The sequence below is a fragment of the Belonocnema kinseyi genome, chromosome 2 (genome assembly GCF_010883055.1).
Source record: "Belonocnema kinseyi isolate 2016_QV_RU_SX_M_011 chromosome 2, B_treatae_v1, whole genome shotgun sequence".
In the NCBI taxonomy this organism is placed as follows: Eukaryota; Metazoa; Arthropoda; class Insecta; order Hymenoptera; family Cynipidae; genus Belonocnema; species Belonocnema kinseyi.
In genome coordinates, this window is record NC_046658.1 from 181,133,060 (window position 1) to 181,158,193 (window position 25,134).

At 26.0% G+C, this 25,134-nt stretch overlaps 1 protein-coding gene across 1 annotated transcript in view; it reads left to right on the forward strand.

Moving 5' to 3' along the window:
- Positions 1 to 25,134, forward strand: part of LOC117167627 (transcription factor Sox-2) — a 487,544-nt gene that overhangs the window by 3,702 nt on the left and 458,708 nt on the right. The gene's annotated exons all lie outside the window — the stretch shown is intronic.

Consider the following 25,134-nt stretch of genomic DNA (forward strand, 5'->3'; position numbering starts at 1 on the left):
GATAAACTTGAAAAGCGCCATAAAATAGCGAATTGGGCAAGACAAATGCCGGTATAGAAATTATCGAGATTTGGGGCATCGCGTTCGCGTAAAAAAGATAATTGATATAAAATAGTTTGTCCGTCGCTTATAGAATCTTTGTACATATTTTACTCTGACGTTCCATTGCCGTGATTCGAGTAAAGCAAAAAAGACTATTAATATTTCTTTTTTTTTTGCGGCTTAAACGGTTATTATTATATTATCTTTATATTAATACTTTATATTATTATCACCGCTGCAGTGCCCTTGAAATATAAGTATTATCAGTGGCGTAGCTAGGAATCGTTTTTTTAAATCTTAATTTCTACTTTCTTAAGAAAAATAAAAAGAAAAAAATATTCTGTTTGGAGAGAGTTTGCATTCTGGAGGCTAGCCATAGTCCTATCTATGCCACTGAGTATTATTATCATTAATTATTTAGTGCTTTATTATAATTATCGTATTTCCCCCGTCCTCGTCGAATTATGTCTTCCTCAGTTGTTGCCTTTGTTCTCGTTTTTTTTTTTAATTTGCGAACGTGTCACTTTTTACCGATGATGATAATCATTCAGCGAAAATTGCCGGATGATGTTATCCTTGTTTGACTGCAACCGACAACTAGCTTTATGTTCGACGCGAGAACGAACGTACTTTGGACGACCGATGCTTCTTTTTAGCACTTTGGCACTCGTTTCTTCGCATACTCGCACCACTGATTTATTATTGAGAAAACATTTAATGTACCAGTGCTAAGGTGTCTATATTTATTTTGAAATTTGCAAAATTCTTATTATTGGTGCGAGAAAAATCTGTTCGGCGTAATTCTGTTAATTTATTAGCTAGCTGTTCAAGAGAGAACTAAAAGTTTAGGTCTGCAGTGATCGGGCCGATTTTTTGAAAGGATTTTTCATCCTCTGGACAAGATGCTTTCAATCAATTTTTTGATAACTGCGGTCCTGAAAATGAAAGTAAAAAAAAAAGATTCGTATTTGCCACTTTGCGTCGGAGAAAGGAAAAAAAGTGTAATAAAAATCAATCAAATTGATGGTTGTGACAATTGAAAAAAGGTCAAGTGAAGAAACGAGTGCTGGGTGTTTTTGATTTGTAACATTGTCGAAGGCAAAAAAAACCGTTCCTGTGATCTCCACTTCACGTCTAATTTTTGTAAATTTATTGACATCCAGTTTTTGATCATTCTCGATAAAATGTTCATATTTGTCTCGATGTTACGTGTATCACGCGAAAAAGGGAAATAAATGTTATCATGTAGATTTGTACATAGTATCGATATGAAATTTAGAAAGATGTAAGACGGGGACTTTGAATGTATATAAAATGTTTCACAGCGGTATCGAGCACTGCTACACATTCAAATATATAAGAAAATAACCAGCATAAATCTATTGTTTTCAATTCGAGCACCCATTTGATCCACTTATCCTTTCAAGATACCTTTATTTCTTTTCAAAATTAGAACTTCAGAATATTTATTTTTTTACTCAAGTTTTGCTTCATTTTTGTCAACTTTTTAATTTTCTTCAAATTTAAATATTTAGAAACTTTTAGATTAATAAGATTATTAATTAAGTGACACATCGCCGAAAAGGAAATATTCAAAATTCGACAGGTAATTATACAAAATTATATAATTTTTTTTTTCAAAGTTTGACACTTTCGATCTCATGCATGCCATTGGCACCAGAATTTTTAATTTTTCTTCATTTTGTCGTTATTAAGCAATGGGAGTTGATTGAATCAGCTTTAGTTGTATTTAAATAATCAGTTTCGAAATTTTATTTCTAATTCTTGATTGGAGAAAATTGGTTTTTGAAAAATACCCGAAATGAGAATCTAAAGATGCTTTTCTCGTTCATTATTCGCAAGTAATTTCCCTCAACACTGAATGTAAATGTACGAGCGGGTTGTTGTAGATTCTAGGGTCCGTAAAGTGCTTTCAATTACGCGTTCACCTAACTGTCTGTCCCGCGGGCTTTCCTGCAGTTTGCATAACACAAATTTTCAAGTTTCATTCCACCCTCCAATTACGTTTATCATATTTGCATCATTGAAAGACGGGACCAATTTATCAGAAAAGGAAACTCAGGTAAACCGGCCATTACTTGGACAACGTGAAAAGTATGTCTAAAACTGGGACACTAATAAATACCGTTTAGTATATCTTTTATATTAAAATATGAATCATAAAAATAAATATTTGCTGGTATTTTTGAAGTTCTTTTGAATTTATTAACGCCATTTATTTTTATTCTAGAGGTTTATACATTTAGTAGTAAAATAATAAAAAAAATACTCAAAATCTGTGAGTGAACCGCAGCAAAATTCGCCATTTTTTGTATTTCAAAACTTTCCATATAAATTTTATAGTCTTGCAATAATAAAATTTTCTACACTTATGCAAACAGTAATATTTTTCCACATTTTTAATACGTTTAAAAATAAAATTTATAAATTTTTTTTAGCAATTTTATTCAGTAAGTTATGATTATTTTAATGCCACGCATTTGGACAAATTCTTGAAGAAATTGCCTAATTGTGTTAGTGACACATTAAAAATATTCTCAATCAATTGTAACTCATAAATTTAATTTTGTCTTTGAAAAATTCATGATTTTCTTAAAAATGAAATAGCTTCTTTAAATAGACCCCCTGCCTCGTAAAAAAATTCTGTTTTTTTAACTGGAAAATTCAACATTTCTTCTTTTTTTGACTGAAAAATCTTTTTTGTTTGATATTTAAAGTATTTTGTTGAAAATTCGTCTTTTTTTAAAAAAAATTTACCTTTTTCATTATAAATTTCATCTTTTTTGACCAAAAATGAAACTGGTTTAAAATTAATCTATTTAGGTGGAGGCCTCAACAGTTTTATTGAAAATTCGTTGCTTTTAATTAAGTCAACTGCTTTCAAGTTATAATTGAAATCTCTTTTTTTTAAATGCCTAGTTAAAAATAAACTTATATCTCAATTTTCTAACAAATTATTGAGTTTTATAATTAAAAAGACCAATTTTCTATTCAAAAAAGATGTTTTCTTATGAACAAATGTATAAGTTAATATTAAAACCAAAAAGTGTTTTAATTACAAGTAAAAAAACAATTAGTTTAATTAAAAAAAGATTTTTCACACCAAAAAAATGAAATCGCTACCAAAAGAAATAAATTTTTAACCAAGTAAGATTTTAAATATGATTCTTTAATGAACAGTGAAATTTTCAATTTAAATGATTGATTTTGTACAAAGTAGTACACTTTTTAACCGAGCAGTGGAATTTTTAATAAAAAAGGAGAATTCTTAGTAAGAAATATAATAGTTGACATTTCAACAAAACAAAATTTTAGTAACAAATTGAAAACCGTTGAATTATTAAAAAAAAAAGAAAAAACCAGTGGCTTTTTAATAAAACTGTTGAAGCCTCAACCTAAATAGATTACTTTTTAACCAAACATTTGCATTTTTGATCAAGAAAGATGAAACTTATAATTAAAAAGATAATTTTTCGAATCAAAAAGATGAATTTTCAACTAAATAGTTAAATTTTTAACCGAAAGAGATACCTTCAATAAAACTATTTAATTTTCAAAAAAGCAATGAATTTTTTAAAGGAAATAATTAAATTTTCAACCATATAATACAATTTTTAACCAAAAAAAGATTTGCTTTGCTTGAACACTTTCTTCAATTTATTCAATAATTTTAATTACAATAAATTATGAATAAAAAATATAATAATATACTTTTAGAACAAAGAGAATCGATTTTCATGTCAAAAAATCCTTATTATTTGTTTAAATTAAATAGTTTTGTTAAAATGTCATCCCGTTGAGTAAAAAAACGGGTTTATAGAAAATTGGTCTTTTTGAATTGAAGTGTTAGCAGTTTGGTTGAAATTGTTTCTCTTCATTGACTGAAAAATCTTTTTTCGTTTATATTTCAACTATTTCGTTGAAAAGTCATCTTTTTGTTTCAATTTCTAATTATGATGTTTTTTGGTTGAAATATCAACTGTTATATTTTTCATAAGAGTTTATCTTTTTTGGTTAACCTAATACTATTTTAAAATCAAAACAGTAATTTTCTACCAAAAAAGAATAATTCCTATCCAAAAATATAATAGTTGATATTTCAACCAAAAAATATTTGAATGATAAATTCAAAAGATAAATCCAACCAAAAAATAATTGAAATTGTTAAACACTTTTTTTAAAATTTATGTATTAATTTTAATTAAGATGAATTCGAAACAAAAATATAACAGTAGACTCTAAAAATTTTAATGCAAACTTACTAATTTTTATTAAAAAATTAAATTGGTAAGTTAATTTAAATTATTTATACCTATTCCTAAGCAGTTATAAAAATAAGCGTGGAGTCTATAAACGATATTTTTAATACTAATTTATTGAATTTAATAATATCTTAAGTTATTTTTTTAAGTGAAATGTGAACGTAACTGTCCCAGTAATGCTGGGTTTACCTTACTAAAATATAAAAATAACATGAAAAAAAAGGATTTTAATAACAATTTCCATGCAGTTTCTCTTTTTAGAAGTTAGGGACCCCTCCCCCCCTTTTTTTTGAAAGAGAGAGAGAGAGAGATTAATAAATATCTTTTTAAAATTCAAGGTGGTGGTTTTCTAGTGAAATGTGCCCGAAGTTCCTTTTTTTTTAATTTTGGATTTTTTCGCATTCTTCTTCATTGCGTGACACTTGCATGGTTTTGCTTTAATCCTTTGTGTGCTTTCCAGATGTATAATTATTTTATATTTTTATTAGAGAAAAATATTGTCAACAAAATTGTGATTGATTAAGCGAACAAAATGTATTTACTGACTTTTGATTCAGTAAATACATTTCGAACTATACCTTAAATTAAACCCTGAATTTTTACAATGTCCTGCTCACAAGTGAAATATTTTATTAAAAAATTGATTTTATTTTATGGATAAACGTTGGATCCGGGAGCATTTTTTTGTACCAACTTGAATTTAATCAAATGAAAGATATTCTACACATACAGAAGCAATTATCTTTATTTTATATAAAAATAGATTCATCACGTTTTGTTCGCTTATTCCTTCATTCCAAGAATCAGGTAAATGTATTATCACAATTTAAAAAAATAACATTCCTTAACTTCTTGATACTGAAAGTATAAAAATTCTTTTAAGTAATTTTAAATTCTTGAGACATCAATTCCATTAAAAATTATAAAACACGTTTTATTTAAAAAAAATATGTTTTTTTTTCAATCTGGTGAATTTTGTTTGTACTATATTAAAAACTGTTAAATTTGAAGCATTAAATTTAAAATAATTTAGTACTATCTGCAATTTTGATATATTTTTAGTCTTTAATTGATACTTGCATTGTTGATTAATTTCCTTAAGTTTATAAATTTAATAGAAAAATATGATCGCACTTTTATCACTGATAGCATCATTAATTGAAACTCTAATTAAAATAAAGCTGTACTTCAACGACTTGAATAAATTAACTTTTGATTTTTAATATTTAATATTTTTACTTTTCATATACAGGACATGCTTATGTTCTAATGCATTTAGTGCTGCCAATTCAGAAAATAGTTTAGGAAAAGCTCTTAGTATTTTTGCACAAAAGCTAGGATAATGACTTCCGTCGCTGAACGAAAGAAGCTACTCGCTAACAAGCCATTTCAGTAAAAAGAAAAAAAGTGCTACGTTCAAAATTCCAAACTTAACGCTCATAAATTTTAAAATATAAATCCTAACAATTTTCTCAACTTGATCAATGTGTTAAAAAATCTCAATGGATAGAATTTTCTTTAATCAGTTATAATTCACAATTTATACCCCCATAACTTCAGATCAATTTCGCTTGATAAATATTTATTGATCCTAATAACATCCACTAAAAAAACTGACCTATTTATTTACAATAGAATAAATGAAACGTCTTATACAACTGAAAAATTAAAAATGATTTTGTTTTCAAATTCTAATAATTTTACGTCCTGATTGAATCATATGTATTTTTGTATTCAAAGTTTCAGGGTCAGAAAACATTATTTATTAAAATCTGATTCAAAATAATTGATGACAGCAATAAATAAATAACTTTTTATTAAACTTTTTGTTTACTGTTCCTTAATTTGCATTATATCTACACTCCTTTTTTTCTCTCATAATAATGGTAATAATTATAATAAGGTACTAAAATTCTGGGCCTAATAATCTCAGGTTTATGGAAAGAATTTTATTTTATAAAATTATACAGATATTGCAAAAAAGCATCAAATTCCGATGCTTTAAAAAATTGTAATAACTCTGGCAATAATAAACATTTATTCAAAGCGCAAAAACTTTAAAAAATAAAAATTCTTAAAGCACTAACGATTTTTCTTAAATTGTGATTTTACTATAGTGATATTTGAAGGGGAGGGGGGGATTTAATTTCATAAATATATAAGAAAAATGTTTAAATAATATCTTTTTTATATAAAAAATGGTTTAAATGTATATTTTTTATACAAGAACATTAAAAAAAAATTATTATCAAATCTAGGTCCTTAAAAAATTTTCTAAATAAGAAATAAAGATTGATTATTAATAAAGTAAGTAATTACTTCAACATTTTAAATTAATGGATTTTATATAAATTCACAAATACAATATTAACTAAAGAATACTCTTTTGAATCACCAAAAATGACTGATTTGAAGTCAATTTAATAATGATGATTAAATCAGTCAAAATGACTCACTGATTAAATTAGTCACTTTGAATTATCATAACTGTTGAATTTTGAACTAAGAAAAAGAGGGCTTAAGAAAAAAGTATTTTAAACAAAACAATTCAAGTTTCTGCTAAACAGATGAATTTTCAAGACAAATGATAAAGCATTAACAAAAATAATAGATTTATATTAAAGCAATTCAACTTCCAGCCTACACCAGTTGATAAAAAAAAATTTTTACCAAAAAAGGAATAGTGACATTTTTAATTAACAAAATAAAATTTAAAATCTAAAAACCGAATTTTGTTTTTTCAATCAGATTTTCAACTTGAGATATGAATTTTTATGCAAAATCATGTATCTCGCACCATAAATATAAATTTCACATAAATTTTTAATAGAAAAGGATGAATTCTTTAAAAAAATTGATATTCAAGCTGAAAAATATTTCAATTTTAAATCAAAATAAGTTCATATTTCTTCCAAAATATTTTAATTTTATATAACAAATATTTAAATTTAACTAAAAAGATGAATCTCCAAAAAAACAAAACTAGATTTTAACAAAACAAAAAAAACGATTTCATAACAAAGCAGTTGCATTATCAAACACAGAAATAAGTTTTCAAGTAAAGTGATGAGTTATCAATAAAAAACTGAATTAAAAAAAAAAGGAATTTTGAATAAAATAGGTTAATTTTCTACTAAAACGACAAACTATTAACGTAAAAAAGATGATTCTTTAACCAAATATTTGCAATAATAACTAAAAGAATGAATTTTAAAAAAATTTCAAGCTTCAAAAGAAATTTTTAACAATAAAAGAACGCATTATTTGAGTTGATATTTTAACTAAAAAATATTTTTATTTAAAATAAGATACAGTTAAATTGATCCAAAAAAATGAATAGTTTTCAAAAAAAGAATGGAATTTTTAAAGTAAAAATATCAATTTTCACGACATAAATTTTGAACTAACATTGTTTAGTTTTGCAACAGAAAGATGAATTTTCAACTAAAAAAGATAATTTTTCAATCAAAACTTAATTAACCCAATTTTTAGTCAAAAACTGAATTTTCAACCAAACAGATGAATTTTTGATTAAAGTTATGTATTTTAAACCTAAAAACTAATTTTTAACAAAACAATTTATCTTTCAACCAAGTATTTTTATTTCTAACAAAAGAGATTAATTTTCGAATCAAATGATAAATATTAAACTGAAATATTTAAACTTTTAACCAGAAAGAAGAATTTAAAAATGAGAAGATTAACTTACAAAGAAAAAGATAATTTTTTACAAAAAAAATCGATTTTTTAACAAAAAATGTGAATTTTTAACGAAATAGTTGAATTTTTAATTAAAAGTTAAATTTGTAAGTGAAAAATACCAATTTTTATCCAAATCGTTGAATTTTGAACTAGAAAAAACGAAGTTTCAATAAAAAATTAACAGGTTAATTTTCAGTTCAAGAAATTAATTTTCAACCATACTGATGAATTTTCAACTAACATGATAAATCTTCGACTAAAATACTTGAATTTTATACCAAAAAGATGAATTTTTAGCCATGAAGATTAGTTTTATAAAAAAGGGAATTTTTTACTAAGTACATCAAGTTTCAAACAAATAGTTTAATTTCTAAATCAAAAATATCAATTTTGAACCAAATACTTTAGTTTTCATTCAAAAAGATAGATTTTCAACAAAGTAGTTAAATGTTCAACCAAAGATGAATTTTCAATTAAAATGACCAATCTTAAATAAAAAAATAAATGTTTAACCAAAGAGTTTAATTTTTAACCAAGAAGTTGAATTTTTAATTGAAGAAAAATGAAATCACAACAACGTATAATTAAGAATGATAAATATAAGTAATTTTACCGAATAAATTTCGAATTTCATAAAAATTCAATGATAAATTAATATTTAATTAGAGTGGGCGGAGATAATCAGAAAAATGTAAGATCCATAAACCGCAAATAAGTAAATAAATCCGTCACCTAATAAACAATATGGCCTGCGACTGCAGATAAAGTAGAAATCACTTTTCCAAATTGACAAAAATAATGAAAATCAATTTTTCTGTCATCAGCAGTCAATTCTTTGGTTTTAAATTAAATTTCTGTTTTTTCACGGCCAATCAAGTTTTCGTTCATCATAAAAATTGTTTGAACATTGTTTGCGTTGGTGAAATACTGAAATAAAAGATACAACAAACTCTCGGTTTCTGTCCACCCGGTTTCGGATTTCCCAGAACTACTGGCCCACACTGTTTCTCAGCTCAGAAGGCGAGAGACGGTTGTCACTCATATCTGCAAAACACCAGCAGCTTAGCGAAAATGCGCAGTGCGCAAGTACTCCCTCGCGCATATTGCGCAATATTACGTATTGCAATTGGAAACTGTTCACAAGGCCGACACTGGACCGAAACCGAGAATTTGGTGAATATAGAAAGTGAGAGCATGAACATGCTAGAAAGTGAATACACTTTGTGGATGCTCAATGTGGGCGGAGTTTTGCTTATAATAACCTACTCTGTTAACTTTAATCGCCCACGCGTCAGTGCTTCCGCAAAAACCCCTCACGAATTGCGATTTGCAAGGCATGTCTCTATTTTTTTCTCGCTTTGCTTGCTTTTTTCTTCCACCCTCGCCATCCTTCTTTTTTTTCTCTCTTCTTCGTGCCCTCTCGAGATCTTCGGCGACCCCGTAACCCGAGTTGGATAATATTCACGACCAATTACCCGAAACGCACGTTCCTCGCAGAACGAGCTTTGGCCGTTATTGGCGGATTGCCAATCAACACTGGCTGCTCAAGTACCTTCTTATAAAAACACTGTCACCCGGAATCTTTATTCCTTCATAAATTACTCCTCCGGATGAATTTCTTCTTAAGCTCTCGACGAGACGCAAACTTATGCGAGAACTGCTATCCTCACGCTAAACGGGTATTTCGAAAACGGCAGGACAAGTTAATCAGATTTTTACACAAGCCAGTACAAACAATGATTTATTACTTCGACATTTTTATTCACAAAAAAATTGCATTATCGAACATTCGAAAATTGAGAACAAAGGTTTCACTGTTTTTGGCAAAACTACTTTTTGATCAACTATTTTTTCGAATAAGCCGATTTTTTTCGAATGGAAATATTTTCAGTTCGCATATTGGGAGGATGGATGATTTTAGGTGACCTGTTTTTAACAAAATAGATTATTTTACAACCCAAAAATTGAACTTTCAACCAAAATGATAAATTTTTCACCAAAAAGAGGAATTTTCAAGTTTAATTTTCTACCAAAGAAAGATGGATTTTTCAAGAAAATTCATGGATTTTCAAACAAACATGGACAGAATAATTCTTAGTTAGAAGAGATTTTTTTCGTCAAAAAATGAGTTTTTCACAACAAAAAAAGTTTTCAAAAAAAGAAATAAATTTTTAACTTGAATACTGAATATTGAACCGAAAAAATGAATTTTTAACAAAATATTTCTACTTTTAACCAAGTAGTTGAATTGTCAACACAAAAACCTTTTTTCCTACGAAAAAGTTATTTTTCTACTGAATAGATTTATTTTCTATACAAAAAACAGGTTTCAACAAAAAAGTTGAATTATCAACCCAAAAATGTGAATTTTTAACAAAAAACGGAATAGTAACTTTTGCAGCTAAAAAACTAACTTTTTTCAACAATATTTTGAAGCAAGAACAATTATATTTTACCAAAAAAATACAAATTTTCAAGAAAGTACATCAATTTGCAACTAAAAATGGAATACTTACTTTACCGTTTAGAAAATTGCTTTTTACCAGAAAAAAACAAACAAATTTTTAACTAAATTATCAGCAATGTCTAATGATAAAACAGTCGTTTTAACAGATAAAAATGTTTTCACAGAAAAATCAGTCAATATTGCTGACTGAATCAAACAGTAATTTCTAAAGAATGATTTTCATTCAATAGAAATTACTGATTCAATTAGGGAAATTTGCTAGTGAGATCATTCAAAATAAATTATTTCTACATTGAAAGTTTCAGATTATTAAAAGATCATTTAAAGTTACTGATTCTTACTCGTTTTACCTAATTTACATTTTTGTTGAAAATTTATGTTATTTGTTAAAGACTGAACTATTTTGATAAAAATTTTTGTCAGTTTAAAGATTAAATTTTTTAAATAAAAAATTAACTATTTTATTTTTTGTTAAAAACTGACTGATTTTAATTTAAAATTCAACTTTATGTTTGAAAATTAACTTTTCGGATGGAAATTTATGTTTTTGTTTAATAAATTCGCTAGTTTCGTAAAAAAAACTGGTCTTTTTTTTGTTGAACAATCATCCTTTTGAATAGAAAATGCGTAATTTTTTATGAAAAATTCAACTAGCTTTTAAAAATTCGTCTTCTTGGTTTGAAAATTCAAATATTTGGCGTAAAGTGTAACTGTTTTTGGTTGAAGTATAATCTTTTTTATTTTAAAATTTAATAAATTGGTTGAAAATCCATCTTTGTAGGTTGAAAATTAAGAAGTTTTGTTAGGTACATCTTTTTCAGAAAATCAACTGTGTCTTTCAAAATTCCTCTTTTTTTAAATAGAAAATTCATCCCTCTAATTGAAAATTCATATTTTTGGACAAACAGTTCTTTGTTATAACTTTTTTTTTTATTTTTCGAAAAAATTCATATTTTCTTATTTCTATATCAAAATTCAAAGGTTGGTGCAAAATTCGACATTTTTTTTATTGGGGTTGACTTTTTTAATTGAGAATCTAACCATGTGGTTGAAAATTCATCTTTAGTAAAAAATTAAAAGATTTTCTTTGAAAGTTATAATTGTCTTTTTTTTTTGAAAATCCAAATGTTGAGATCATCTGTCATTGTTGAAAATTCATCCAAAAATTCTATTATTTAGTTTAAAATTTAATTAGTTTGTTGAAAATTCAAACGCATTATTAAAAATTCATATTTTTTATCAAAAATTCAACTACTTTGTTAAAAATTAATTTTTTTAGTTAAAAGTTCATCTCTTAGGTTGAAAATTTAACTATTTTAATGTGAATATTGTTTCATGTGCGATAAAAATAAATGTTTAAATCTCAAAATAAAATAATTACATTTTTAATTACAAATGTATGTTTCTGAGTTAAAATTTAACTTTTCTGGTTAAAAATTCGTGTATTTTGTTGAAAATTAAATTATTTGCTTTTAAATAAACGTTTATGTTTTAAATTCATCTTTTAATGTTGAAAAGTCAGCTTTCTTAACTGAAAATGAACTTTTTTTGATAAAAACTTAACTCTTTTTAAAAATTCTTTTTTACCTTGAAAATTCAACTATTTGGTTGAATTTTAATCTTCTTTGTTTGAAAATTCGACAATTTGATTGAAAATGAATCTTTGTATGCTGAAAATTAAAATATTTGTTTAGAAATCAAACTATTTTGTTAACTCTAATTATTTTTTAATAATATAACTATTCAGTGAACAATTGTATTATTTTCGGAAAATTTAATTATTTTTGAAGAATGTATCTATTCAGTTAAAACTTTAATTATTTTCGGGAGATTTGATTATTTTGTTAAAGGGCTAGTTTTTGGTCGAAAATTCAAAAGTCATATATTTGAAATAAAATAGTTTTTCTATGATTTTAAGAGTCAAAATATTCTGATGTCTTTCCAAATAATAAAAAGAAATTATTTCGTATGAATATTGTTAAAATTCAAATGCAAAAAATATTAATTTTAACCATGTTTTTTGCAATTGAATTTCTTCTGACCGACGCTTTTTAAAAAGTTTTGACAAATGATTGCATTTTAATGAATGACGTCTAATTTTTTTTGGAAAAATATTTTCTTCAACTCTACAGTCTTAATTTTGGAAATTAAATTTTTCTATGACTGAAATCGCTAGAAGAATATTTTAAGAGAACATTTTTTAAACAAATAATTATGTTTTAAGATTATTTAGTTATTTTAAAAATCAAAAACAATAGACTTGTAGGGAATGTTTTCCCGGCAAAAAATAAGATATCATTTATTAAAATGCAATCATTTTTTTTAATTGGTAAGAAGGGACGATCAGCAAAACTTAAATTACAAAAAAAAGGTAAAAAAAAGTTTTATTACTGAATTTTAACATTTTTCATAACAAAATAATATTTTTCATTTGAAATGACATCAGCTATAATATTTTGATTATTAAAGTTACAGGAAAACTATTCTTCTCAGATATCTGACTTTTGGTACAATTTAAAATCAATTGTCGTTGTTGCAGTTTTGAAACCCCTAAAAAAAATTCAATTTTCCGAATCGGTCAGATATAGGCCAAAATTTTCAACTCGAAAACATCTAAAAATGGATACCAACAAAAAAGACTCCGATTTTCCCGAAACTTTATTACCATGACTCAAATTTTATCTCCTCGGCTCTTTTTTTTTCAGGGTACATGATATTTGCAAACGGGCGCTTTTCTCTAAATCCGCTTGCTCTGACAACAGAAGAAAAGAATTTCACTTCAGTTGAGGATTTTTCGTTTACTTTGGGATTACTTGATATCCTCCCTTGGAGGGTGGTGCACGGTGAGGGGGTAGGTAAAAGTGCAAGCAGGGAAAAAATGGGGAACGTGGTTTCTTGGTGGGGGATTGGGGGGGGGGGGGGGGGGGGGGGGGGGGAGGTCTGGGAGGATGGTGCCGTGAGACGGTCGTTGCAGACTGGTCGGACTAGCTTCAGGGTCAGTTTATCGCAAACAAATGGGTTACGCTTGTTCGACGCCGTATTTCACCAGAATTTATTGTTTATTATTCCGCGGCGCGGATGATATAGGGCCATGTTTGCCCCGAGTTAGCGTTAATGTCGTTAATAGCTCCACCACACCGGTTCCACTGCCACCTCTGGAATCGCGGGAGCCAAATCAGGGACAAAACCAAACCTGGCACTATTTTTATTCTCCGAGTCCGGTCAATGAATATACGAGCGAATTAGGAATGCTGAGTTTTTGGGGTCATCCACAAATTACGTAAGGTGTTTTTTTGTTGTTGTTAAATTTACAACCCCCTTATGTGGTTTTTTGTAAAGCAGAAAAAATTATTTCCTTTGGATGGTGAAATGTTTTGAATATATATATTTTTTAATGAGGGTCGAGTCCATTTTTAAACGACTAAAATTCAATTTTTTTGCAATAAATAAATATATATAGTTAGGAAAAAAAGAAACCTGTTGGATCGGGAGTAGTTATATCAAAACAGTATTTTCAAAAGAATTTTCAAAAGAAAGAGTTGACTGTTTCATGAAGGAAAATTTTTCAGTCAAAAAAGAAAATAATTTATACCAAATTGTTAAATTTTTAAGCCTGAAAGTATAATTTTAAACGAAGCATGTAATTGACCATATTTCAACCTAAACGGATTAATTTTGAACCAAGCAGTTGCATCTTTAACCAAAAAATTGGAACAAATGTTTAATTTTCGACAAAAAATAAAGTTTTTTATTAATTAAAAAGAAAAAATGTAATCCAAAATGTTGAATTGTCAAGCCAAAAAAACGAGCTTTCTACAAATGAGTGGGAGTTTTAACTAAAAAGATGAGTTTTCAAGCAAGTAGATTAATTTTCCACCAAAAAATACGTAATTGCGATATAAAGCATTATATTTCAACTAAATAGTTGATTTTTGAATCAACAAGATTAATTTTCTATCAATACAGAAGAATGAATGAATTGCATTTTCAAAAAAGAAGTATAATTTTCTATAAAAAGACAAATTCTCTACAAATTACATAATTTTTCAACCAAAGAGTTGTATTTTTGCTTAAAAATGAATTACTGTAATTTCAATTTTAAAAATTCAATTAAAAAAACGAATTTTTTACAATTTCTACATAATAGTTGAATTTCTGATCAAGCCGCTGAATTTTAAAACCAAAAAGACAAGTTTTCTACAAAACAATTGAATGTTTAACTTGAAAATATGAATTTTTAACAGCAACTTTAATTTTTAACCTAAGTCCTAAAATGTTAAACATAAATGTAAAATTTCTAGGTAGAAATATCATTTTTACTATAAAAAAAGACGAATTTTCAAGAAAATAGTTGAATTTATAACCTAAAAAGATGAATTGCAATACTTGTTATTTCAGCTAAAAAGTATTTTTATTTTAAGTAAAAAACTTGAATTTGAACAAAAACGACAAATTTTCAAAAAAAGACATAAATAGAATAATTTTTCACGAAATAGTTGCATTTTTAACCAAAAAATCAATTTTCTGCAAGTAAATATCTGAACAAATATTAAAAATTTTAAACGAGAAAGGTCAATTTATTACTAAAAATATAAAAGTGAAATTTTCCTTTCAGAAAATTGGTTTTCAATAAAAAGAAAAATATAATTTTCTGCAAAACAGATGAATTTTTCTAACAAGTAGTTGAATTTTATACACAAAAATATGGGCTTTCAATAAAAGTTAATTTTAAACTATGCTTAAATTTACAACTAAATATTTAAATTTTTAGTTAAAAAAATAAAATTTTAACAGCAAGAAAAAAGTTATTTTGAAGAAAATAGTTGAATTTTCAACCCAAAAATATAAATTAAAAAAGAAATGAAGTAGTTGATATTCTAACTAAAAAATTGTAGAATTTGAATAAAAAATGTAGAATTTAACCCTAAGCGACAGGAAAACAACAAATTACTTAAATTATCAAATAAAACAGATTATTTTGCTACCAAATAGTTTCATTTTTAACCAAGAAGACTAATTTTTGACCAAAAATAAAAATATTCAAGAAAGTACATACATTTAAAAATAGTGAAATTCTTAAACTAAAAAATATTAGTTTTTTGACAAAAATGGTTGATAAATATTTTCATTTGAAAAATGGATTTTCAATGAAAACACAAAATTTCAAGAAGGATACACTGGCCAGACATTTTTGTAAATTCTACCAGAAAATCAAGCCTAATCATTGTTGTATTGTGTATTTGTTTGTAAGAATTGTTTAAACAATGGTCAAACAGCAGCTATTACTAAATAAGCGCAATTAAGCTTTAAATTATCTCACAGTTTAGAAGAAAAAATTATAAATTTCAAACAACTACTCATTGCGAATAACGAGTAAATGGTTTTTGTTAATTAATTTACTAAAACCATTATAAACCATTTTTTTTCTTGCTTTCACCTATTCGAAATTGTTTCTAGAAAGTTATTACACTGATTTAGGCTTTTCTTTAATCAATTATAAGATCCTGGGTGCTGGGGGATGTCAGGAACTAAATTCATGCTCGAACAGCCGCCTCCGAGTATTTGCGAAGTAAATATTGCGCGAGAAATAAACCATTTGTTGGTTCCCCTCTCGCTCTCAAAATATATCGTACGCTCGAGCACCGTCAGTCAAAAACAGCTGATCAGCTCATTGCATCCTCTCCGTACGCCTGCTTAATTATGATGAAAATCTTATTTGCAGACGGAAGCCTACAGAAAAGCTTACTTCTCGCGCGATATTTATTCCGCAAATAAAAAAAAAAACATTAAAATACGTCGAAAATTGGGTTTTGAACAGAATGTTTTTTACAAAAAATTACTTCTCCGCAAATGCTTGCAGGCGACTGTTTGAGCATGCATTTTGTATCTGACATTCACCACTATCTACCCTGCTCGAAAATTCGCCTATTTCTCCGTGTTGGATAATCAAGGTCAGCCATACTACTTATAGAACTTTGAGAGGGTGGCGGTAGCCTACCAAAAGGGTTTACTTCTCGCGCGATATTTACTGCGCAAATATGCGCAAGCAAATAGGAATTACTACCCGCGCAATATTTACTCTACAAATAAAAAATAACATTAAAATCCATCAAAATGGGCTTGTAAGCAGGATTTTCTCCACAAAAAATATGTTTTTTACATTATTTAATTCACTAGGAACTACAGCAATTACATTTGTTATTATCACAGTTAATTTTTTTTCATACTTGATTTAATGTTTACTAGTTATTACTATTTACTAAAACTTGATATCAAAATTATTTTATCGATTCAGGAAATCAATCTGTCAAAACTTAGTACAAAAGGAAGAAAAAATGATAAACCTAATATTATGAATTTACAGAGGCGAATAAAAATGTTTGTGTACCCTCTCCTCAAATTCATTGTGTCTCATTTCTCTGTTTACTTGGAAAACGTAAACAATGAAAGTATTTGAATTTCTGATAATTTCAGTCTCTCTTCGCCGTAATCGAACACTGACGAATGTTTGTCAACACTTGATAGGAGATTGATTAAACTTGCTAGTTTGTATAATAATTTGAAAGATTCTGACAGATTGAATAGACGTGTTGGAATTATATTAGCATACGGTTGATTACACTTGCGTAATTGCACATGCACCAGGCAAGAAATGCCATAAAATTAAAGGTTCCTGCCCTCTTTCAGCGCTGCGAACTACGTTTCTAATCACCTTGAAGCTCCCCGTGTTGGCGACAAGGGGCATAAATCAGGCCCATTCTCGAGTTTCCAACGAGAAGCTCGAGGTATGAGGCAAAAAAAGGATAATTTCATTTGCGTATATCGACCGCCGACCGTGTCTATGAGGCGCGAAACTTCAAAGTTGGTACTACAACTGCACCAACTGGACTGAAAAATGTTGCTCCTTGCCCTAACGACTAACCTAAGCCTAACCAATTACTTCGTAAAATATGCATATCCTGAATCCACTTTCTGTTTTCTAGAATCTCGTGTACTTTCTCAAACAGTCAGAGAGTGATTAACGCAATTCAGATTTATACCACATTTATTACCTTCTTGACATTATCAATTCACTGTTTTCTTTCTTCGAAAAACATCAATTATAGGCTTCAATTACAAATAGCAAAACCCTGAGAACATTTTTGTGCATTCGAAATTTAAATCAGTTTGCATTTGACTGATTAAATTAGTCAAGCATACTTTTACTGAAAAATCAGTCATTTCTGGTGACAAAACCGTCGTTTCAAAAGATGAATCCTATTTATTTATATCAATTTTTTTAAATCAGAAATTATTTCGAAAGTGAAATTCTGAATTGAATTCCATAAATGACTGATTAACAGGTTGAAAGTTACAGGTTAGATCCATTAAAATGACACATTTAATTAGTAAAAGTTACAGAAAGTCGCTATTACATTTTCTATCGCGGATTGATTTTTTTTATTGAAAATTTAAATAATTTGTGGAAAGTTAAAGTATTTAATTAATAAATATTTGTTATGGAAATGCATTCATCATTAAAAAAAAGTAATTCCTTTGGTAGCAAATACAATTATTTTATTGGAAATTAGTTTTTTTTGTATGAAAACTAATATTTTCAACTAAATGAATTATAATTAAATAATTAGTTTGCTATATAATGAAATATTAAGATTATTTCTAAACTAAAATTCTGAATTAAATTCCATAAATAACTGATTAACGCATTGAAAGTTACGGATTGGATCAATCAAAATTACATATTTAATCAGTAAACGTTACTCAAAGTCACTATTACATTTTCTGTCGCTTTTTCAAATTTATTTATTGAAAATTTAAATAATTTTTAAAAAGTTGAAATATTTTTTTTTAAATTAATTTTTTTGGTTAAACATTTATTATTTTAAATAAAAGTTCACTTCTTTCGTTGAAAATTTAAATATTTTGCTCGAGAAATAATTTTATTTTTGTGTGAAAATTAATTCTTTTTAACTGAAAGATTAGCAGTTCTAATTTTTGTTCAAAATTAATTTTTTGTATGAAAATTGAACCATTTTTATGAAATTTTAAGTGTATTTTTTTCAAATTCATCCTAAATCGTAGAAAATAAATTATTTGGTCTAAAATTCTTTCTTTTCTTTGAATAAAAAAAAATTTTAATACTTTTCAGTTGACACATGAACTCTCTTTTATTGAAAATTGAAATATTTCTTGCTATAATTAATTACAATGATAATAATTTGTAGAAATTTGAACTATTTGGTTAAAAATTTGTGTTTATAGTAAAACATTCATCATTTTAAATAAAAAATTCATTTGTTTGGTTGAAAGTTTAACTATTTTATTGGAAAATAGTTGTTTTTTTTGGGTGAAAATTCATTCTTTTTATTAAATTAAACTTTTTTCATTAAACAATAAAAATATTTTTCTGCTTTTTTTTATTAAAAATTTTACTTCTTGCTTGAATGTTTAACTACTTTGTTAAAAATAATTTTTTTGGTTAAAGATTCATTATTTTAGTAAATTCTAAAAAAGTTAGGAAATCTTTTTGCTAAAAATGCATTTTTTTTGCTTTAAAATTCATTTTTTACCTGAAAATTTAACGATTCCATTCTTAGTAAAGAAATAATCTTTTTGAGTTAAAAATTCAACTCTTTGCTTGAAAATTCATATATTTTGTTGAAAATTCGTCGTTTTTGACACAAAATTATTCTTGTTGGCGTAAAATTATTATTTTTTTTTTAAATTGAATTACTTGGTGGAAAGTTGAAATATTTCGTTGAACATTCATTTTATTCGATTCAAAATTTATTCATTCACTGAAAACAAAAGATATGTTTGGTTAGAAATGTATTTCTTTGATGAAAAATTTAACTACTTTTTTGAAAATTCGTTTTTTTTACTAAAAATCTATTTTTGGTTGAAAATGTACCTTTTGTACTTAAAAATTTATGTACTTTTATGAAATCTTGTATTTTTTTGTAAACAAATTTAGTGGTTTATGACTTAAGTTGAAGATTCACTTTTTTGTTCAAAAATTTAAATAATTTGTTGAAAATGCGCTTTTTATTTAAGAATCCATTTTTTCAACTGAATATGAATGAAATTCCATTAATTATTTTTTATTATAATTTTCATCTAAAGTTAAGTATTTAGATGCAAATTAATTCAATTGAATTAAAATAATAAATTTTTAATAAAATAGTTTTATTTTCAACCAAAGAGATGAATTTTCGACTAATAATAATGCATATTCTAAGAACATATCATTTCAATTTTAAGTAAAAACAGTTCATAGTTTAATCAAAAACGATTTTAATTTTGAATAATAAGCAGTTGAATTTATACAAAAAGATGAATTTTTAGCTAGAAAGATTTATTTTTTGCCACTAGAGACGAATTTTCAACTATAAAATGTCCACTTTCAAGCAAAAATAAAATAGTTAAATTGTTAGTTGATAAAACTGTCAACAAAAATACAACCAAATGATTTTAATTAATCCAAATGAAATTAGTTTCTGCCAAAAGAAGATCAATTTTCAAATTTCAATTTTCATCTTTGAACTAGCTAGTTGAATTTTGAACCGAAAACATACATTTTTAACTGAAATACAGTAGTGGATATTTCGATTGAAAAATATCTACATTTTATAAATGAAAAAAATGTTGTTTTAACCATAATAGTTCTTAACTAAAACTATAATAATCCAATATTCAATTAATAAATTAATACCTTTGATTAAATTAGTCGTTTTGAATTACGAAATCAGTAACTTACACTGATTGAATAAGTCATTTTGATTGATCTGGTCTGTAACTTACAAGGTGTTCATCGGTCATTTATTGTTGATTTTAATCGTTCATTAATATGTGAATATTTAATAATAATTAAAAAATTATGTAAAAATAATTGCACTATTATTTAAAATGTTAACACAAAATCAGTTAAAATGAGCGTTTAAAAAAATCAAAGTAGGCTTAATTAATTTAATCAATCAAATTCGTTCTCAAACTTTATTGAAGTTAGCGATAATTATCGTGTTTTTTAACAACAATAGAATTTGTAACTGTATTAACAAATATGATAAATTTCAAAAGGTTCCTAATTACGAAAATTCATTTCGCGGGACCATTTTAGGTCAGGAAATCAATAATAAATATGCGTGCGTGTCTTTCAGCTCCCTTCAACTTTATGAAGATTAATCGTATCACAAATATTCTCTCTGTAAACCTGCTATTCCAATAATTCTGAAAAAGGTCGCACCGAGTGGAAAGCGTAACGCGCTACACTGTAAATTGAAAGCAGTCGAAATTTGACTGATTAAATTAATAATACATTCTTTGAATGAAAGATCAGTAATTTCTACTGGCAAATCAGTCATTTCGACAGATAAACTAATCAGAACTGCTGACTGAATCAATTAAATTAAAAAAAAAATAATATTAGGAAAGGGCTATTTGTACTGAAATTTCAGTACGAATAGTTGGATTTTTTAATACATGAAATAATTTCGTTTAAAAAATTATTCCAGTTAACGATAATTGACTAGTTCAAACTTTGAAAGTTACGGATTAGATCAATCAAAATTACTGATTCAATTGGTTAAATTTATACTGGTTACATCATTCAAAATGATTAGATACATTTTTCTTTATGGGTTGAAAATAAATATTTTTGGTTCAAAATTATTCATCTTTTTTGGTTGAACTCGACTGCTTTTTTATTTTAAATTTTCAAATTTTTGGCTGAAATATCAACTATTACATTTTTCGCCGAAAATTTATATTTTTTGGTTGAAAAATTAACTAATTGTTTGAAAGTTGATGTATTTTGTTGAAAATTCTTTTCTTAAGTTTTTGAGTTGAAAATTTATTTTGGTGATTGAAAATTGTACTATTAAATTTTTGGTTGAAAATTCATATTCTTTTATTAAAAAGTCAGCTTTTTGAGAATTCATCTATTTTGTTGAAATATCGTTCCTTTCCTTAAATTCCACTTTTTTTTAAATTTAAAAGTAAAAAATTTTTTATTTGTTATATCAACAGTTTTGTTTCGAAACTAAATTTTGTTTAAATTTACTTTCTTTGGTGAAAAATGTATGTATTTGATTGAAATTGCATGTATTTTGTTAGAAAATTGTCTTTACCGTGAAACAATAAACAAACTATAATAAAATGTATTTGGTTGAAAATTTTTCTATTTTGTTAAAAATTCGAATTTTTTCGTATAAAATTGATGTTTTTGACGCAAAATTAATTTTTTTTTAATGCAACTAACTTGGTTTGACAGTAGGATTCCTTTTGAAAATTTGGTTTGATTGATTCAAGTTGAAAATCAAACTATTTAGTTCAAAGTTACGTTTTTTTGTTTGGAAATAATTTTTTTAGTTGATAATTAAACTTTTTGATTGAAAATTCTTGTATTTTTGTTAAAACTTCGTCAAAGTTTAAGTATTTCATTTTTTGTTGTAAATTGATATTTTTTGTTTCAAATTCAATAATTATATTGCAAATTTATGTATACATATTTTATTAAAAGTATGTCTTTTTTGTTATAAAATTATTGCTTTTGGCGCAAAATTATTATTATTATCAATTTTAACTCACTTCACTGAAAGTTTAATTGCTTTGATAATTGTTTTTGTTTCACGATTCATAATTTTAGTCGAAAATTCATCTTTTGATTGAAAATTAATATTTATTAGTTAAAAGTTTTACTTGGATGGAGATTAACTTTTTTCTGGTTAAAGAATTGTTATTGTTGTTGAAAATTCATCTCTTTGGTTGAAAATTAAACTACTTTGTTAAAAATTAATTTTTATCAGTTGAAAATGAATATTTTTAGCTGCAGATTCAACTATTTGTTTGATAATTGATCTATTTTTCTGATAATTCCTCTTTTTTGGTAGAAAATTAATCTTCTTGGCGGAAAATTGATTCATTTTTTATTTAAAGATTCAGCTATTTGGATTCTTTGCTTAATTTTTTTTTTCAAAAATTCTTTTTTTTTATTAATTTTTCTCAGTTGAAGATTAAGCTTTTTGTTTGAAAATTCTTGTATTTTCAAAAAAATTTATCTTTTTTGTTAGAGAATTATTTTTCTTGGAGCATAATTGATTTATTATTTATTTGCAGATTCAACTAGTTGGTTGCTTTGTTAAAAATTCATTTTTTTGTTTAGTTCAAAATTCATAATTTTAGTTGAAAATTCATCTCTTTGGCTGATAATTGATTCTTTTCAGTTGAAAATCGATATATTTTGTTCAAAAATTCCTTTTTTTATTGGAAAACAATCTCTTTTGTTTTAGACAAGAATTAAACTTTTGTATAAAAATTCTTGTATTTGGTTGAAAAGTCCTATTTTTTGATAGAAAATTAATCTTGTTAATCGAAAATCCATCTTTTTTGTTTAAAAATTCAACTACTTGGTTGAAGATTGATCTGTTTTGTCAAAAATTCTTTTTTTTCTAAAATTATTTTGTTAATTAAAAATTTAATTACAGCATTTTTGGCAGAAAATTGATCTTTTATATTGGCACATTCCAAGAGATTGGATCAATTAAAATTACTGATTTAATCAGTCAGTCTGTTTACTGATAGTCAAAATTGACTTTGAATCAGTCATTCTTAACTGATTCAAATTTAGAGTCTACCGCGCTGAAAAATTTATTTCGAATAAAATACAACTGTCTGAGTTACTATCGGACAAGAGTGATTTTTTGCCACCGAAAGGGGATATATATTTTTTCTTTTTCCCGGAAAATTTATGATTAGATTTAATAATAAGACCAGAGAGAGAGTGAAAGATAAAGTTAAATTGAGGATCGTCAGCGCGCACAGGTGATCCAGGATAAATTATCGTGATCGTATTGTATTAATATTTAATATTTTATATTTTAATATTTAGCTGAGAATTGATCGTGCATATTTTTGCGGTGCATCCTGCCAATTAACAAATTGGAAAAGATCACCGGGTTTCGGTGACGATCGTTTGTCGCCATAAATGTCAGGCTCGCGCGATAAAGATGAGAGAAGGACCTTGGCAAAAAAGTTGCAGCAAAAACGAAGAGAGAAATCTGGTTTCCTCGAACCCCCGTCAAGTTTGGACCCTAAATCGTGACATATATCAGGAGAAACGCCGTAGGGGTTGGCCAACCAGGTGTCGTTAAAACGGGTTAAAAAGGAGGTGGGGGAAAGGGGCGAAATTACGCAGTTAGCGCACCCACGGTGATTATAAGAAACAGGACAGATTGCATGGAACAGGATTCTATTATTAAATATATAAATTAAAAATTAATTTTTTTAAACTTAATTTCAGCAAATAATATTTATTTGTGAGTTTAAATCATATGACTTGCAAAAAACAGAGCGTTTGTTGTAATATCTTTATATTTTAATTTCTGTCTAATCCGGATTTAAAAACAATTAGAAAAGACTTGAAATCTTCTGAAATATTTTTTAATCTTTTAAATATTCTGAAATATTTGGATATCTTTGAAATCCAAAATCTTTATGATATCTCTTATATCTTTTGAAACCACTCAAATCTTCGCAAAATCTTTCAAAATATTCTAAAATCTTTAAAAATATTTCGAATATTTGAAATCTTTTAAGTTCTTTAAAATATTTTCGATATTTTCAAAACATTCTGAAAATTTTTAAATATCTCAAACTAAAGTCTTTATAAAATCACTTGGAATCTTCTAAAATCTTTGAAATCTTTGAGAAATATTTCTAAATGTTTGTGAAATCTTCGAAATCTTGCGAAATCTTGAATATTAATTAAAATTGTTGAAAATTTTTGAAATAATTAAAATCTTTGAGAAACCCTTGAAATATTCTGTAATAGTTCGAAGTATTTTAAAATAATCAAAATCTTTGAGAAATATTTCTAAATGTTTGTGAAATCTTCGAAATCTTGCGAAATCTTGAATATTAATTAAAATTGTTGAAAATTTTTGAAATAATTGAAATCTTTGAGAAACCCTTGAAATATTCTGTAATAGTTCGAAGTATTTTAAAATAATCAAAATCTTTGCCAAATTATGTGAAATCATTTAAAATATTCTGAAATATTTTGATATCCTTGAAATCTGAAATATTTATCAAATTTTTCAAAATCTTTTATGTCCTCTAAAACTATTGAAATCTTTGAAAAATCTTTAAAAATATTCTGAAATACTTTTTTAAAATTCTGACATATTTAAAATCTTTTAAATTCCTTAAAATCTTTGCGATATTTTCGTAACCTTCTTAAAAATTGTTTTAATATTTTGAAATAACTAAAGTCGTTGAAATTTTTCTGAAATCATTTATAATCCTTTGAAGTCTTGAAAATCTTGGAAATATGTTGAAATATTTAAAAAAATGTTTAAATCTTTGTGAAATCTTTTGAAATATTCAGAAATATTTTAAATTTTTTGTGAAATCTTGGAAATATTTCTAATACCTATGGTAAATATACAGAAATCTTTTGAAATCATTGTCAAATTTTTAAAATCTCTGTGAAATTCTTAAAATCTTTAGAAATATTTCGAAATATTCTAAAATTATTTATATCTTTGAGGAATCTTGGAAATCTTTGAAATGTTCTAAAAAATATTTTATTGTATGTTTAAAATAAAAAATTTTTATCAATTTTTTGTAAATATTCTGAATTAT